At 41.0% G+C, this 18,537-nt stretch overlaps 1 protein-coding gene and 1 pseudogene across 2 annotated transcripts in view; both read left to right on the top strand.

The window, feature by feature from the left end:
* Nucleotides 1-18,537, top strand: part of RCAN2 (regulator of calcineurin 2) — a 274,559-nt gene that overhangs the window by 140,819 nt on the left and 115,203 nt on the right. The window lies entirely within an intron of this gene.
* On the top strand, nt 6,952-7,047 carry LOC128595275 (uncharacterized; annotated as a pseudogene).

Genomic DNA, 18,537 nt, shown 5'->3' on the forward strand with positions numbered 1-18,537 from the left:
CCTGATAGGAAGAAGAGGTTAAAGCAGGTTTCGCTGGGTTTTCCATGGGTGTACATGAGAGGAGGATGCCACGGATACATCTTGGCATAAAGACATTTTTGTCTCCCTTTAACTTTTCTTCCCTCTGTGATCATTAAGAAATTATCAGCTAGGCCCATGTATCATCATTCTGTCTTTCATAAGGTTATTGGGACTTGCCCTCTGGAAGCTAAGTTACAGTTAGAGAAGGGAACAAATAGAAAATGGAAATATAGAACTGTGATATCATCAAATTGCTCATGTGAATGAAGGCTCTAACAAAGGAAATGGTTGACCTTCTGCATAAAGAGTTTGTGATAATGTAAGGTTGCCACATCTTTGAGAATATTGGGGGCTTCTGATCCCATGGATTGCTTTTTCTTAAAGTGAATGCATGGTTTGCCTTATTATGAAGAGGAAATCTTGTGACATTTACAACTTGCAGAAAATTTTCGTTAGTTCATTTATTTTGTCTAAAGTTAATCTGTATTACTTGGATTTCCTCTTCTGGAGCAATATTTTACTCAAAGTATAAATCTGTTAGTCACTTAGGTTCCAGAGGTGGATGAACATCTGTGGCATGTACAGGGTGGCCATAACGTTTGTTTGCAATTTAAAATAGTGTGCTTAAAATTGCACATGAACTTTATGGCCATCCTGCATATTGTCACTACCCTAAGTTGGGTTCATGGTAAATGTCACTTTCCGGTCATGGGGCTGTTTGATGCTAGACTTCAGACTCCTTCTGAACACATTTGTCTGTATGAATTTATCAGAGTTGGTTTGTGAGATGAAACGTATTTCCAATTCTAAGGCTTGAATAGAGATTTAAGTCTCAAATCCCTTACTTATTGATGTTTTTCTCTGTCTCTTAAAACTTTATCTCTGCTAAAATCCTCCAAACTGTGATGATCGGTGTTTGAAAATATCTAATCCAGCTGGAGAAAAATGACCATGGGATTAACATAAACCCCTCTTCAGGCACCAACAATATCACAAATCTTTCTAATCTCTGAAAGAAAATCTTTAGCAGCAGGAACTCTATAATAGCAAACAACCTCCTGGCTTCACTTCTGCCAAGAAAATTCAAACTAATCCAGATATCAACAAATCTAGGTGTCACTTCACCCCACGAAAGATCAGCACTGAGTTCTTGAATAAATCGTGCTATAAAAAGTATTTGTTTACTAAACTTTTATCATTCTCTTTCATTAAGCAGCCATGTCATTATATTTAAAATACAATCTGGATATATTTTCAGGTTCCAAGAGCCCAAGGCAGCATCAGCATAGCTAGTCAATAATTGGCCCAATATGTTATTTCAGATCATAGCAATAGTCAAACTAGTTTTGGTTCTAAAGACAAAATAAAACAAACAAATTTGCAGTTGCTGGTGTGGCTATGGAGGGAAGGGAACACTTTTGCATTGCTGGTGGGACTGCAAACTAATACAACCTCGGTGGGAACTAAAAATCAACCTTCCATTTAATCCCATAATGCCATTACTAGCATCTACCCAGAAGAACAAAAATCATTTTACCACAAGGACATTTGTGTCAGAACGTTTATTGCAGCTCAGTTCACAATTGCCAAGATGTGGAAGCAAGCCAAGTACCCATCAACCCATAAATGGATTAACAAACTGTGGTATATGTATACCATGGAATACTACTATTCAGCCATAAAAAAATGGAGATTTTACATCTTTTGTGTTTACATGGATGGAGTTAAAACGTATTCTTCTTAGTAAAGTATCTCAATAATGGGAAAAATGTATCGAGTGTACTCAATACTAATGTGAAACCAATATATAGACAACTACATGCCCACACAAAAGAAAAAACACAAGTATAGTTTAGCAAGGGGGAAGGGAGAGAGAGGCGAGGGAAGGAGGGAGGAGGGAGGGCAACTGGCCGGATCTCACTAATGTGCACAATGTGAGAGTGTTCAGCATACCCCACAACTTGAACTTTACCTTAGAAATGAAAAGAATATAACCTAAACATTTGTACCCTTCTATTAATCTGAAATTTAAAAAACAATTAAGGAGCTCCAAAAAACTCACTAATCAAGGTATTTTAAAAAAGAAAACAAAAAAGAAAGCAAAAAAAATCCCATGATGATGAACAAATATGAAAATTTTAAATAAAGATTAGTGTGACTAATAAAAACAAAAACAAACAAAAATGAACAAACAAAAACAACAAACAGCCATTGAATCTTTTCATTTTACCTGGAGTTGTAGCATTGTGGAAACCCAGTGTGTGCTATAAGTCAGGGGAGCCAGGCCGAAACCAGTATAGGTCTCAATTAATTAAAAACCAAGCTCTTGTCAAATCATTCCCTGTTCCTTTATAGTCTTCCAGACTCTGTCCATCTCCAGCTACTCCCTTTGGCTCCTTGTTCACAGAGATTTCAACTTATTCCACTTTTCTTTCCAGTCTCATTACATGCACCTCTCCTTTCTCTCCCCCTTCCCCCAGGCTAGAGTTCTCCATGTCACTTCTTATACTCTGGGCCTGTTGTGCAGCCAAATTGATTTTCAGGGCAATCCATATGGAGATTCTAGAAGCACAGAGGTGTTTGGAAAATATGACATTGGTTTGCAAGAAGATCTAGCCTAAAACCACACGTTTTGACATAAAACACTTCTGTGCATAGTTGGATTGTTTTTCTGAAAATCCAAGTCAAGTTTTATATATCCATGGGGATAAGGGGAAGGCCTAAAAGTAATGCCATCATTCTTCAAACACCACTGTATAAAATACAGGAGCATTCTGGAACATATATTAGAGCCATATTTAAGAGTCAGCTTCTTCCTCCATCATCAACAGATAAGCCATCTTTCTGGATTGTTCCCCACTGAAGCAAGGTGAAAGTTCATCGCATCCAATACAGAGTTTGGTTCATTTGGCTATTTGATGCCAAACAGATGGTTGACTGACTGGTTGAAAGCAAAATGTAACCAGTTATCTTTAAACCTTGTACACCCCATCTCTGCTCCCATTGATCCTTCTTTGAACAAGGTTGTCTTCTTCAGAGTAGTTCCTCAGAATGTCTGTTGTCTCTCTCTCTTTTTTACATCAATCAGCCTGAAGAATCTTAGAAAAAAATTAAAATTAAAAAAAAAATGCATCAAGCTCTCTTTAAACTCAAGTCTCCTACGATCTTTTTATACAATATAAAAGATGGACCCATAGCACCTGCATTACCTCGGAGCTGATTGGAAATGCAGACTGGTAGGCCCTATTTAGAGTTCACATTTTAACATGATCCCCTGGGGGAATCTAATCACATTAAAGTTTGAGAAACACTAGATTTAGGAAGACTAACAGTTTTCCAGAGCATGTTCGTAAGTGAAGCAAAGGGTTCAAACTTGTGTGGCGTGAAGGATGAGAGAGAGTGGAAAGTGCCTGAGCTTCGAGTCCGATACACCCAGATTCAGATCTTGGGTCTTCTTCCTCTAGCTCTGGGCATGTAGATGATCTGGGATAGCTAAGATTTCATTCTAGCATCTATATATTGTAACTTGTTATGAAACTATTTCTTTTTGGTGAGAATTAAATGGGATTTACCCCCACCCCGCCAGCAGCTGGTACCTAATACATGTTAATCTCTTCACCCACCACCTATGTGCCTCCCCTCATTTTTCATGGCTTTGTCTTTTGAGCATCCCAAATCATTCAGAGCATGATTGTGTACTTTTTACATCTTCAGACATGGTTTCAATGTTTCTAAATATATATGTCTGGAAAAAGTAACATAAATAGCGCAGTTCATAAAATATCAACTGTTTAGAGATTTTGATCAAAAACACTGGAGAGTTCTGATAGCATTGGAATGAACTTATTGATGAAATCAGCCCATGTTCTAATATTCTGCCTTCCTGTAATTTAACTGACAAATAGGCTGTAGGCCAAATGGTGACATGGATGAAGAATATTTTTGCTATCTTCCGGACTCTTGGGCCATCACATTCTTTGCATTTCCGAGCCCAATCACTGCCTCTATATCACACCTCAACGTCCAGAAGCTGCCTGTGGGGCTGATTCTGACAGCCTCATGCTGTCACTCTTCTCCATCTGATTATTTCTCTCCAACAAAAAAGACCTATTCCAAATTCGGTACTTTCTTATGTCAAAGTCAGGTGCCCATTATGCTTTAGAGCAGTGGGCTCCAAAATGCGATTTCTGGATCACTAGTAGCATCAGCTGGGTGCTTGTTAGAAAAGAAATTCCCAGTGCTCCACACTGGACTTGAAGAATCAGAACCTGCAGGGTGAGAGCCCAGAATTTTGTGTTTTAATAAGCCCTCCAGATGGTTGTGGTGTCCTCAAGTGTGGGAACCAACTATATTAGAATGGACGAGACTGTGGGACTGGGTACGCAGCAGGCTTTTCCAGCTGTAATAGTCCCCGAGACATCATCTGCTTTGTTCGTTTTCTTCCCCAGTTGCATACTTGGAATCACCCATCAATTTTAAAAGATACTGCTACTTAGGTCTCAGCCCTGGAGAATAGAATTGTGTGGCCTGGGGTGTGGCCTAGGCACTGGGATTTTTCTTATTCCCCACATGATTCTAAAGTACAGCCAGAGAGAGCTGAGACCAAAGATCACCACCACTCCTGGAAGCATATTCAAATCACTGGGGAGCTCTAACAGTACCACACTGGCTATATTTAGACCCTATTCCAGACCAATTGAAAGTAAATCTCCTAGGGCCTGAGCATCTGTACATTGTCAAAAGTTGCCTAATACATGAGGAGGTAGAGGATCCCTTGTCATATTTAATGCCTCACTTGATAAGCAAGAATACAGGAAACATTCCTCCCCTCAAGTCCAGGCTCAAGGGTCCTTGCCTGCTAATGGCCCTGCTCCTCCTCCAGGGCATTCACACCTTAACTAGGACACTCAAGCAAGGCTAGAGAATCCCAGGCCCTTTAACAGCCTTTGGAGACACCTGGGGGTCTGGGACCTTCCCCCACCATCCCTACCCTGGACAAGCTGCCTCAGGGAAGCCCTTGTAAAGTGTGCTCATGGCAGTTGGTAGGAGGTCCCAAATTCACACTATGATCATTGTTGGAGTACTTTTTTCATTGATTTAATAAGTTTTTTTGCTTTACCCCATAGGATTTATAAAAGTAGGAGAAAGGATTTCTGCAACAGGGTCTAAGGCAGCTTTAAAATGCCACAAGCCTCATTCCTAGGACCACAAAAGTGCTTTTGCCTGGATAAATGTCATCCTAGACCTAGGGCATCACCAGGATTATAACGTTATTGAATTTTCCATCTCTAATTTGCATGTTGTAAAAATAAACTAAAGGTTTTATACAAAAATTAGTTCTGAGGTGACTGGACAGATTTTTCCAGTTTGCATTAAGCCAGTGTGTCCTCTGGTAAGGGAAAGGAAAGATAATACCTTGCCTGGAAGCTGGAAAAGACATCACCTGAATGTCTTCCTGCTCTGGACAAGGTGAAAGCAGACTCCTTTCAAGAAAGGCTTCCTTGTCCTAGCCTCTTCCTTTATGTCATTTATATCCCAAGCAATGTGCAGTTCCCATCGGAAATGCCTATCAGGGTTTGGTACCCTAGTTAAGTTCTTATGACCATTTAAAAGCACCCCTGCTTCAACGCTTGTTAGCTCTGTGACCTTGAACATGTCGACCTCTCTGGCTTGAGTTCTTGAGAGGACTGTGTGAGTGATCGCAGGTTTTAGAGCACTCAGGGCCTGGCGTGCCATAATCGATATAAATATTTCATGTTTTATTACCATCAAGCACATTTCCTATTGCCATCTCCTCCAAACTTAAGGAAAACAAATGGCTATCAGTAGCCTCTTCGTTAAACGTAAAACAAGAAATCTACTATATGTCAAAATCATTAACTAATAAACATTGCAGACTAGTAACTAACCCTACAACTGAGACTTAGTTTCTATTTCATCAATTACCTTAGTGACTCTCTAAACTTCCACATAAATTTTCATGACATAACCAGAAGTAGACACTTGTTCGAGGTCTGATGAACTGCCAGGCTGGTGGGAAACTCCAGTTCTAGCCCTCTGAACTCCATTTAGTTGCCCTGAGATTTATCTTCAGCCAGGGTGGCCAAACATTCTGGTGTGCCTGGAACAGAGGGACACGTTTTTTGCTTCCCTTCAGCCTGTGGCCAGCTGGGCCCTTATTTCTTGGCAGAGGCAGGTTGGTATGGCAGTCTGCTCTACCTCAGGTCTTTAATACTAAGATACCCAAAGACCTAGCAATGACCAGCCTACATAGCAGAAGGGGTCAAATTCGCTACATTGGAATTACAAGAACGGAATAGATGAAGGCTAGCCTCAGAAAATAAATACGGGGAAACAGGACTGTTCTCTCTAATTATCTAGCTATTGAATATAAAGAGACCCCTTTATCCCTCTGAGTTTCAGTTTTTTTATTTGGTAAAATGAGTGTGAGATAATGTTGCGCACACGCTAGGCTGATCGGATAACATACGGGTATAAGGAAGCAAGGTGTGTTCCCTGTGAGTGCTTACTGCTGACAGGCCCTGAGCTAGAAGCCCGTTTGCCCCGTTTACTCATTCTTTCACCTTTGCCGAATTTCCTCCCCTCTCGGAGCCGCCTTTTCTCATCAGTGAAGTTGGGAATCCCAGCCTCCCCCTGGCGGAGCTTCCTCACCCACCTGAGGCACGGACCACAGGGACTCACACTCATCGCCACCTCAGCCCTGTCACAGGGACAGCGTCTATAGTGGGAGGAGTCCCCCAGGGGATTTCTGGTGGGCAAGAAAAGAAGTTTCAAACCATGGATGCACATTAGAATCACTTGAGGAAGCTTAGACAAAAATACCACTATCTAGGGGAGGCTGACTCCAGACCAAGGGAATCTGAATCTCAAAGGGAAGACCCAGTGTCACTTTTTTAAAGTTTTCATTGGATTCTTTTGTCATTCACAAGTGTGATGTTTGGGTTTTCACACTTGTGTGTGAGATGTGCCACTTTGTTAAGATATTGGCATGCTACCTAGCTTATGTGACAGAAAAATAAAGTTTCCATGGGCTGGAGGGAGGGCACACAGCTGCCCCAAAGAGTAGGCATCTCCAGTGTACTCAGTACTAACAGGAAAGCAATATAGAAACAACTACATGCCCACACAAATGACAAAATGTAAATATAGTCTAGCTAGGGGGAGGGGGAGAAGGGGAGTGGGGAGGGAAATTCTGGGAGGAGGGAGGGTGATTGGCGGGATCTCACCTAATGTGCACAATATGTGAGGGTGTTCAGTATGCCCTGGGTGAAGGACTCAACTACAACTTGGACTTTACCTTAGAAGTGAAAATGTAACCTAAAAATGTGTACCCTCATATTAATTTGAAATTAAAATAGAGCAGACATTAAGAGATACAGCTATTTCATTGGCTCCAGACCCATCCTGAAGACAGAGAGAATCTGCGTCAAAGTCTCGCCTCTGGGCATAGCATTCATCAGTTCAGCCTGCTCATCCTGGCAGGTCTGTGAACAGGAGCTTACGCTGCTTCCTTTTTTCCAGACATTCCATTTCTTTAGTCAGTCCTTGAGAAGGAAGCCCTTGGCTTGCCCTCAGGATGGCTCATGCCCATGTCTCTATGAATGTATGTTCTGAAATTACTCTGGAACCTCCTCCCTCCTGAGGATGCCCTTTGGGGGCAGCAGGATGGGGTGTCCAGCCAGCTGGGTCTAGAGGAAGGGCCTGGCCAGCTGACCTCTCAGCTACTCAGACCAGGCCTGAAACATGCACATTATTTCCTCACTTTGGTTTTCAAGCAGTTTAACCGGAGGACCTGAGGATAGGCCTGGCTCTGATCAGTCCAGGCTTCACGTGGGCAGAGTGTGGTTTGCTGCTCAACACCTTTCCATTCTCTGCCTTCTTTGGCACTCTCAAAAGTGACTAGCTTCTCAGGTAACCCAGGAAACAATGGAAGTGGTGAAATCAAAGATTTCCCAAAGCTCTATTAAAGGCTCGCCACTTTGCAACACTAGGCTTTGGGTGATATGTAGCTATGTGGAGAATAAGTGATTTTCAAAGTCTTTTTAGTTATCAGGGGGAGGGAGCCTAGGTTTAATCATGACCTCTTGGAGGGAAAAGGGCCATAGACACCATTTCAAACAACTTAGAGGCTGTCGAGGGCTGACTGCCCTAGCCTTGTGGTGGGCTTGATTGACCAGTAGAGCCTCATTCCCCATTCTGAGTCCAAAGTGACTTCTGCTAAATACCACAGTCTTTACTAAAAAGCTTCTAGAACTTACTAGGGATCCACGAGCCACTTGGTTCTGCATCTTACTGTGGGAGAAGAGATACCATAACTTCTTCATGTTCTCCAAGTGGTCTTTGATACAAAATTGATAAATAACCATTTTTCTGGCCCTTTGCAATATAAGCAACTTACTTTAAAGTTTCATTCATAATGATTAGTAGACATATGTGTGGGGCATATGTAAGGAGATAATTATTACATTACTGTGCCAATTCTGCAAGTCAAAAGTATGACATGTTGAGTCATTGGAGTCTTTATACCATAATGTATTGTATTTCTGCCACTACAAACAATTGTTGGGAAATTCTTAGGGTTATATAATGTCCGTTCCAATATGATCTAGGAATTATTTACAAAGTTAACATAACATTTCACCAGCCACATATGCAATCTTTCCCCTGAGAAGTCTCTACAGGTTTCCTAGAATATTAGAAAGCTCATAATAAATATTTTGTTCAGTAATTGAAATGTGTTTTGTTACTATGAATATAGCAGGCCAAACTTGAGAAGGCTGTAGCACAAGTAAACATTGGGTGGCTACTTGGACAAGATCAGGGACTATCTACTTTGGCCTCACTTTGCTATCCCCTGGGAAGTTTTAAATAAAGACTGATTCTGTAGTCCTACCCCAGAGATTTTGGGTCAATTGATCCAGAGTATGGTCTGTGTGTCAGCATTTTTTTATTTTGAAATAATTATAGACTTTTACGGGAAGTTGCAGAGATAATACAAAGAGGTCCCTTGAACTGTCTACTCAGCTTTCCCCAGTGGTAACTTCTCACATAACTGTAGCCCAACATCACAGCCAAGAAACTGACATGGGAACAATAATATTATCTAGAAGACCACAGAACTTATTTAGATTTTACAAGTTTAAGCTTCAGGACTCTTTAAAACTCCCCAGATGATTCTACTAAATAGTCACAGTTGAAAACTTTTGTCCAAAGTGCTGTTTAAGCTTCCCTCTGCTCACGGTTAAGGGATTCTGTACACATTTATGCATACACATAGTAAAACTACACTACAGTACACACACGTGTAAATTAGACTACATCAGACATACACCTCCTAAACACTTGAGACCTTCACTAACAGATTACACGATTAAAGTGACTGACATTTAAAATCAAACTTAACTGGCGGAAAACTGCAGTTCACAATTGTACAAAGTATATCCTGGCTTAGATCCTATGTCAAATAAAAGATGTCTGCCATACCTGAGAAAGTAAATGAGGGTTTATGACTCCCAGAATTAAAGTCCATATCATTAGTGAGAAGAAAATTCCATGGGTTTTGAAAATGTCATTTCTACACACAATTTAGGCTTTAAAATCTGATGACATGGTGAGAAACTTCTTGCATGCATAATTGTGTATATAAAATTCCCGTTTATCATGCTCCAGATGCATGTAAACAGCTGCTGTTCTCTGTAAATAAATCAGTGTTGCCTTCTCTGCCGCCTGGGAAATTAAACACTGTCCTGGGCAAGTTTCCATACTTTTCCTCTTCAAAAAGAGTTGCAATAGGTATTAATCAGTGAAGCAGTGAGAGTAATGAATAACCCTTTTATCTCATCCTAGCATCTTCTCTCCAATATTAACGGTGAGGTTCAGTAGGGACATTTGTAACCATAACAAGCTCCAAGCTGAACTTGCGTGAGTATAAAAACTTGCCCTCACCTTATTCAAAAAAGATTTCTCCATCTCTGAAATGAAACTTCCATCAAGATAATGGGTGTGTGCTCTTCTGGGATTTATTGACTGAGGATTGCCCGCGCATAACCCGTCGGATTCCACCTGTTCCTGCAGCACCCGTGCTGTAGTCTGTGTACTGATAGCACACTATCTTTGGTTTCAGGTATGGAATGGGTGACTCTTGTCTTCAGAGGGCTCCCCAGACTCCCTTTCTGAATGTTTTCTTCCTTTTCAGTGACAGAGCCTGTCTCCCTGGTCCCTCCAAGGTACTTAGTGTCCCCACGCTACCCTGACAACTTCCTGCTCCTGGCTGGGAGCCTGGATCTCCCAGGGGAATTTTACTTGGATGATTTCCATAAAGTTATGGAGTACAATGAATGTTTGAGTCAGAGTTTTGAGAATATTCTTTCTACCTGACTTTCTGGGGACATGGCATTTACAGGAGCCCAGCAAGGCCGCTGATGGCCCTGGGGAGACTGCACTGGGGCCTCACTACCGATGCCACCTCCTGGGCCTGTTTAGGTCACTTCTGGGGTCCCAAACCTTCCGTCAGTCCTGGGAAAGGAAGAAGATTAGGATGTGCTGAAAGGAAAGAGGCTGTTCTCAGAGATTTGGGTACAAATAATCATTCTCCCCTCCTCTTTATTCCATCTATTGCCCCCCCCCTTTTTTACTTAATTAGCTGTGAACTTACAGAACTCTGAGTAAAGTCATTTAGACACGTTGATTATTATAGTTCAACTGGATTAAGACAACAGTATTTTGGGTGTTCACCAGATCAAGGATTTCCCATATATATAGAAAGTGATCAACTAATTAGCATGATTTCAGAGATCCCAGGAGAGGCCTCCCCAAGAATTTCCATAGCCCACTGGGGAGTGCCTCAGTGGTATAACTTAATGTGCTCATGGCTTATGCTGGGGGCGGGGGGGCTGCTGAAATCCAGCCATATTCTGAAATAGGTAACATTATTTTAAACGTAAGATTCATATATGTACAGCATAATGGGAGGTATCTGATCCTTCTAGAAGCAAGCATTGAACAGGGGGAGACGTAAGGGACAGAGAACACTTTGTCCTGAGCGCAAAGAAAGGGAACTCTAGAGGGCAGGAGCCACAGAAAAATATCCCCTCCTTTCAATTTCCTGGCTTTCCAATTGCCCCACGCTAATCACAATAGTAAATAAAAACAATCTAAAGCATCAGCTCCCTGGACCATCTAGGCCTGATGCAGATGCTTTATCCGTCATTGCCAACAGTATCTATTATCTGGGATCCACCTATTTTCCTGTCTGTGAGCTGGGCTATTTTGCTGGCTGGGTGATATGTGCTGTTTACTAGAGGAGCTATGAAGTTTCTTACCTGTGTATCTTGTGAAAGCTGCAGCTAGAAGATAAAGCTTCTTGGAGTGTGGAGCATTGGAGTATGAGAGAATTTCAAGGACGTGGCTTCCTTCAAACCCCTGCTGCAGAATCTAGATTAGAATCAAAATGAAACGTCCATACTAGCTGCCCTTCTAGGTTTCAGTGATCCAACACAACAAGACAGATTCCAGGCTTGAAACATTTTGACTAGGACGCTAGATCATTAACAGGTTTTATGTTCTGAATTAAAACTCAGATATCATAAAGAGATGCCTGAAAAGGAACAGAAAGATTCCTGTGAATTGTCACATGCTAGAAGGATTCTGTATACTGGGAGCAGCTGACATAGCTGGCCAGGATGAACAAATGTGAGCTTTGGGGCCAAACATAGCTAGGTTAATATTCTGGCCTCATTTACTAGCTAGGTGACTCTTAGAAAATAATTTAACCTTTGCTTTATATATAGTAATTCCAAGGCTAATTGATCCTACAGATGAAATGATAACTAGCATGTATGCCAGGCCCTTTTGGGGTCACTGGACGCATGTTAATTTATTTAAGCCTCCTAGAAATCCTAGGAGACAATGCTATTGTTACACATAGGAAACTGGGGTACAGAGAGGATGACTTGCCCAAGGTCAAGTTTATCAGTATTCTCATAAAAGGCAGTGTGTACATACATGGTTAAACTGATGAACTCTAGGCCAGACTTTTGGGGTTTGACTTCCAGCTCCCGTGGTAACTAGCTTAGAATAGTGCCTGATACATAAAAACTCCTAGGTTGCATTTTACTCCGAGGGAAATAGGACCCTTCCTCGTGTTATTGCTGCAGGCAGTGTCTGCTGATTTCAAACGAATTTCTAATTGTAGACACCTGAGCTGTTTCTACTCAATTTCTGAAACAGCAGTGACTCCTCCATATCCTTTATTCAGCCCATAGCTTGCCTCAGCATGTCAAGAATTAGATCAGTTTTACCATTTCTATTCTTGGAATACACACATAGCATCAAATGCCCGGAAATAATGTAATCTATATCAAATGATTCTCCTCAATTGCTGTGTCTCCAGAATCACTCACTCGTCTCCCTCTACACAGCTAGTGGATTTGCCTGCCTCAGACCCAGAGGACCTGTCTTCATCACCAAGTACCCTTTCCTCCATCTGTTCTCTAGACACATCTGGCCAGCCTGCTCCCAGACCAGGCAAAATCTCTTGACATCAACCATGGCCCTGGAAGAGAATCTAGGAATGAATTATATCCCACAACACACTGTTCCTTGGCAATACTCAATGTCAGGGTTTTGCTCTAGGGTCTAGCTCTTCCCTATTTTTTTATTCATCAGATATTTATTGAGGAGCTACTATATGTCATACACTTTTATAGATGCTGGGGGTGCAGCCTGTAAGCAACCATCGATGTTCCTGCCCTCATGGAGCTTAATGTTTTAAGGGAGAAAACCAATGAAACAGTAAACAGATAAACATGATGTGGTAGTGGTAGTAAGTGCAACTGGGATAAACAAGGCAGGACGAGGTGCTAGAATAGAGTCACGTGGGGCCAAAGCAGAGGAAGTAGGTTGTTACTGACCACACTGAAAATTGCGGACCTTGTTCTTCATATCCTGGCTTCTATGTAAAAATAAGTTCTATTGGAACCAGGGAGAGAGAAAGCGGGAAACTAGTCAGGAGGCTTTGACATTAGTGTAGGTGAGAGACAATGTCTGTCTGGACCAAGATGACATAGGTGGAAGAGGAAAGAACGGTCGGATCCGAGACAGACTTTGGTGGTTCAAGTCACCATGATGTGCAGGTGGGTTGGACGTCACAGCAAGAGAACCAGCAAGGAAGACTCCTGGGTGGACAGTGCTGCCGTCCCCCGAGATGGACACGTGCTCACTTGTGCTAGCTGTCATATCTTCCTTTCCCTCTGGTCTTAAAATTCCTCTGAGACCAGGAATCCTTAGCTATTCTGTTTTCCTCTCCTCTTTTTCTCCCTTACTAGTAATTCTCATCCTACTTTACAGGTAGTAAATGCACAAAAAAAGCTGTCAAACAAGTAAGTACTATGCAAACGATGTTTACTAGTGAATAAATGTAAAATGTTAATATTTGTTCTGGATTTTCTATATGGTTTAGGAAAAATGGGTCACTTTCTGACTCAGTTGTCCTATTGTGAAATAGGACTCATCATGTTTGCCTTTGTAATGGAAATGCCGTATTAATACACTTAGGGGTGGGTGGCAAGCGGTTTGGGGGTGTGAGTGGAGAGTACGGTAATGGAGAAAAGAGAATGGGGATAATTTGGGGAAAAGGTCTTCCTGAGGTGTCATTTAGTATCATGCATTTCAGACTCAGAAGGTATATCGTCCCCACCCCCTCGTGCAACTGGCAGACATTGCAGACTGTTCTTCCCTTGGTCTGCAAATGGCCTCAGAGCCTTTCTCATCATAGCACGCCAAGGTGCTGCCCCTGCCTGACTCCAGCCCTTCAGCTGACAGTGGAGGAAATTAGAGCCCAGAGATAATGAATGACTTTTACTAAATCACCATGTTCAGTGAGCAGTGGGGACAAAACCAGAGCCTGAACCTGAACCCTGATTCCCAGTGACAGAATGATCTGGGCTCTGGCAGCAGCTCAGATGTGATGGGAGGACGCTTCAGAGGCGGGAGAAGGGCCAGCAGCAGTGGGGTTCCCGAGTCAGCGGGGAAGCAGCGGAGCTCCTCAGAAGGGGAGAGAAAGGGATCCCAGAGCCGATGGCCTGGTCGATGTTTTCTGTACCACAGAGTGAAGGCTGCCTATTGTCTAGTATTCTTGGTTCTTCTGACTAATTAAAGACATAGGTCATATGCAATTAAATCATGGAGCTGGTGATCTGATATACTCATCCTTCCCTTGATGGTGTATTTTCCACCTTTATTGGATACTTAAAGACTTAAAAATCACCCTTTCATTGCCTCCTGCTTCTGGGTTCAGTTGCCTTAGATACAATGCAAAAGAGTTGTTTAATCTCCTTACACAGAAAATGACACAAACATTATTTCAATTTTTCTACTAGATGCACCATCACTGGAAATCTAGTCTTCATGGTTAAAACAGATGCTGCTTCAGTTTAAATCACAATATAGTATTCTGCCCTGGTCCTAGACGTAGCCAAGTTAGTCTCTCCGGACTTTGAACAATAAAAGGTCTCACTTATTTATTCTCACACAGGCTGGATGCTCATTAATATGGCAAGAAAGAAATAAGGCTTTTGTTCTCTGAAAAAGTTTCTGTTAAGCAGGTATCTCTTAGCGAAGCAAAGGCTGGATGTGAGAGTAATCTCTAAGTTGCTCTCTTCCCTGCTGAGACAGGGACGCTGGGAACAATGACTGGTCCTCTATCCTTCTTTCCCCCCAGAATTCTTTGATAGACCATTAAGCATTTTTATGTAGTTGATAATTCTGTTTTTATTAATAGATGGTTGTCTTAATTTGAGATTTTAGCCAATTGGATTCTTTTAGATAACAAGGAAAATACTATTAAAATTAAGACAGAAAATATTCCTCTCCTTATAAGATATGTGGGAGATACTTATTCATTCTACTTTTGTTGAGATTGCTAATACAGGCAGCCCCTGAGTTACAAACGTGTGATTTATGCACAACAGAGGCTATTACAGGTAAATGTACATCACATTCCAGTTTTAGAATAATTTCATCCAAAAATGTTCCTCATGCTCTTTTGCAGACGATTCTCTTTTTCACTCCCATGTCCAGGCACACATTATTCTACTTTCATGGACATTGCATGCAAATGAATCATCTAATATATGGTCCTTTGCCTTTTTTTAGCTTAACATTCTTGAATTTCATCTATATTATAGCATGTCAGTAGTTTATCCCTATATATTGGTGAATATAGTAAGTATTTCATTGTATGAATAAACTACATTTTGATTATCTGTTCACCGGGTGATGGGCATTTATATTTCTACATTTTGGCTATAATAATGCTGCTATGAACATTTAGAAACAAGTCTTTGTGTCAACCAAAATATGTTTTCATTTCTCTAGATACCTAATAGTGGGATTCCTGGGTCATATGTTAAATTTATGTTTAACTTTTTAAGTCTATTGAAGTGTTTTCCAACGCACCTGCACCATTTTACCTTCTCACAAGAATATATAAGAGTTTGCCTTTGTATTTGAAGGTCAACTCTTCCTGGATATAGAAATCTAGGTTACAGTTTATCTTTTCTCTTTATTGACTTTAAATGTGATGTTTTGTTGTATTCTGGCTACCATTATTTCTCATAAGGAGTCAGTGATAATTCTCACTTTTGTTCCCCTGTATGTAATGTTTTTCCCCCCTGCTTCTTAATATTTTCTCTTTAATTCTGAATTTTAGGAGTTTATGACACATCTCTCTGTGGTTACCTTGGGGTTTGATGAGCTTCTTGACTTTTTTGCATTGGTATCTTTAATTAACTTGAGGAAAGTCTTGGCTATTATTTATTCATATATTTCTTCCGCATCATTCTCTCTCCTTTCTACTTTTAGGACTCTGATGTTTAGAATACTTCATGTTGTCCCACAGACCTCTTTTTCTTTAAGTTTGGTTTGGATAAAGTATTGTTTCTATAGATGTGCTCATTGGCTGTGCCTCTGAGGAGTCTAATCCATTATATCAGCCCCCATGAAACTGTGCAAGTTTCCTACGAGTACATCTGGTTTCTCCGTACACCTGTCTATGGGGTGTTCTTCTTTTTCTTACAACTATACCAAGGATGAAAGTAAACATGTACTTCTTCCTCCATGGGAAGGGCTCATTGCTTTATGAAATTTCGTTCTTTTAGGTTTCTCTTTCATCGGCTTTCTGTTGTGGGAGTGGTAAAAAAATCTACATTTGTGTAATTTATGTGGCTTGTTCTTATTGAGAGAGTTACAATGGTTTTCTGCAATGTTCTACATTCAAACAAAAGTGGAAGTCAGTCTCTCTGTCTCCTCTCTCTCTAATGGTCTTATATTCTAGAAAGCTTTTTCCAAGTTACGTTTTCACCAATAGGGTATTGAAAGGTGCATTTATATTTTACAAAAAATGACAACAAAAATGATTTAAATACATATCCCAGAGACAGGCTTATTAAAAACTTCCTTCTTGATGGGTTGCATTATGATTCCACTACTGGGATTCTACATCCTTTGCTACTTTGCCTTCAACATCAGGTGTCCCAGAGACACAACACAGAGAAATCTCCAGCCAAGGGCACAACATTAATTCTTTTATAGAGTGTTCACCCTTATCTAATTCTGGGCCAGGGTGGGCTCACCTGAAAGTCTTCTTATTCCCTTGACCAGAGCCAGTCTTCCACAGCCGGCTTTTTTTACACTCCACCACTATGCAACCACTCAAAAGACATATATCAAAGGAAACGCATGATTTCTCAAAGTTCCAGAATTTCCAAAGGAGCCCCCCATGCCCAATAGACACCCCCAACCCAGATCCCAATTTAAGTGGTGTGAATTGGCCTGTTGTCTTCTAACAGGCCTCCGTTTTGTGCATTTCCATGTGGCTTCTCACCTCTCCTTTTTTACTTTCTTCTGTCATAGCTTTATGATTTACCATAACTTCTCCCTGGAAAAGAAAAAGAGTAAAGAGAAGGAGATATGGGACTGACATTACCTTTCTACATGCTTTCCTTTTAAGGATAACCCTCCAGTGGTTAGAAATATAGATAAACTCATTGGATGTCCCCATCTGCCAGGTGGATTTTCTTAAAGTACCAGGTATTAGCAGTTGGTAGCATGAATACATCTAGAGACATAATCATGGTATAGTTCTAATTATTTACGATTTTTTAAATATAAGGCTGATGAATTATTTATTTAAATTCTTACCAGTCATAATCAATGTCTGTTTTTAATTCAGCTTTTTAAAGAATTATTAACTTTACTAAAAAAGTGTTTCTGACCTCATTCATTCATTTTACCTTTTTTGCTTTCCTTCTCTTTTCTCAAGCTCCATTTTCTCCCCGGGTCTCTGTCTTAACAAATGCCACATATCAAGTAATGATGTGGCTACACACTCATTTGCTAATTTAAGACATTCAAATTATATTTAAAATATAAAGTTTTCCTTCAAGAATTCATTCATTCAAGGATTAAATCTTCCTCCTTTTGCTTCTGTCCCCATTTGGCTTTTGATTCTACATGAGATTGGATTTTGCACTGACAACAACCTACTTCAACACACACATGCATACGTGCACACATGTGCTGTGGTCACTAAGGTAACGCTGTCCACTGCCCTAGACATACCCTGAAATCTTGAGGGCTTACTGGAAGAGAGGCTTATTTCCCACTCAGGTAATACTCCATTGAGAGAGCAATGAAGGAGGAGGTTGAGGGAAATAGCTGTGTCCTCATGCTGTCATTCAGAGACCTTGGCTGACAATGGCTGTGCCAGTGTTAATGTTTCACTCCCAAGGTCAGTTTGAAGAATAGAAATGAGGGCCCTATAGGGGATTTTATGGCTGAAAGTAGCATACCTTTTTTTTGTTCCCACTCCACTGGCCAGAACTCTGTTAGAGAACTCAGTCACTTGAACCTGATCACGCTGAATGGGAAAGCACTTTTCAGAAACAACTCAATGCACAAACCTTAGGTGACATTCAGTCATCTGTATTTGTACACAGAAATACATCTGAGGCTTCACAGCTACACTTCTTAGTTCTTCCAGTATAAATCTCTGGGACTCCCTCAAGGCCTGAGCAATTAAGAAGCAGGGTAGTGGAGGAGGAAACATCACGCCAAGCACCAAACATCACGCCAACACCAAAGACTTGTTACTAGGGTAGGACCACTCAGTGATAATCCATCTATGAAAGGGGGTGAGGATGGGATGATGATGTCTTGTTATCAGATATCATCTTGATTACTTTGCTTTATGCCAGGTAGTGTGCTAAGTGCTGGGGATACATAATAGAGCATTTAAACCACCAAGCGGGGTAAGAGCAACATTGGATTTCTATGCTTTAAGTATGTGGAAACAATATACATTGCTCTAGTGGAGAGGGGTGGCCATCCATTAAGCTAGCCCAGGAAATTCCCAGCACAGTCTTGAGGTCTATTTTCTTGTTGGATTTCTAACATCTTTCTCACAATCATTTTCATATATGAAGCTCCTGATTCCAA

The sequence above is a fragment of the Nycticebus coucang genome, chromosome 9, assembly GCF_027406575.1.
Source record: "Nycticebus coucang isolate mNycCou1 chromosome 9, mNycCou1.pri, whole genome shotgun sequence".
Classification (NCBI taxonomy): domain Eukaryota; kingdom Metazoa; phylum Chordata; class Mammalia; order Primates; family Lorisidae; genus Nycticebus; species Nycticebus coucang.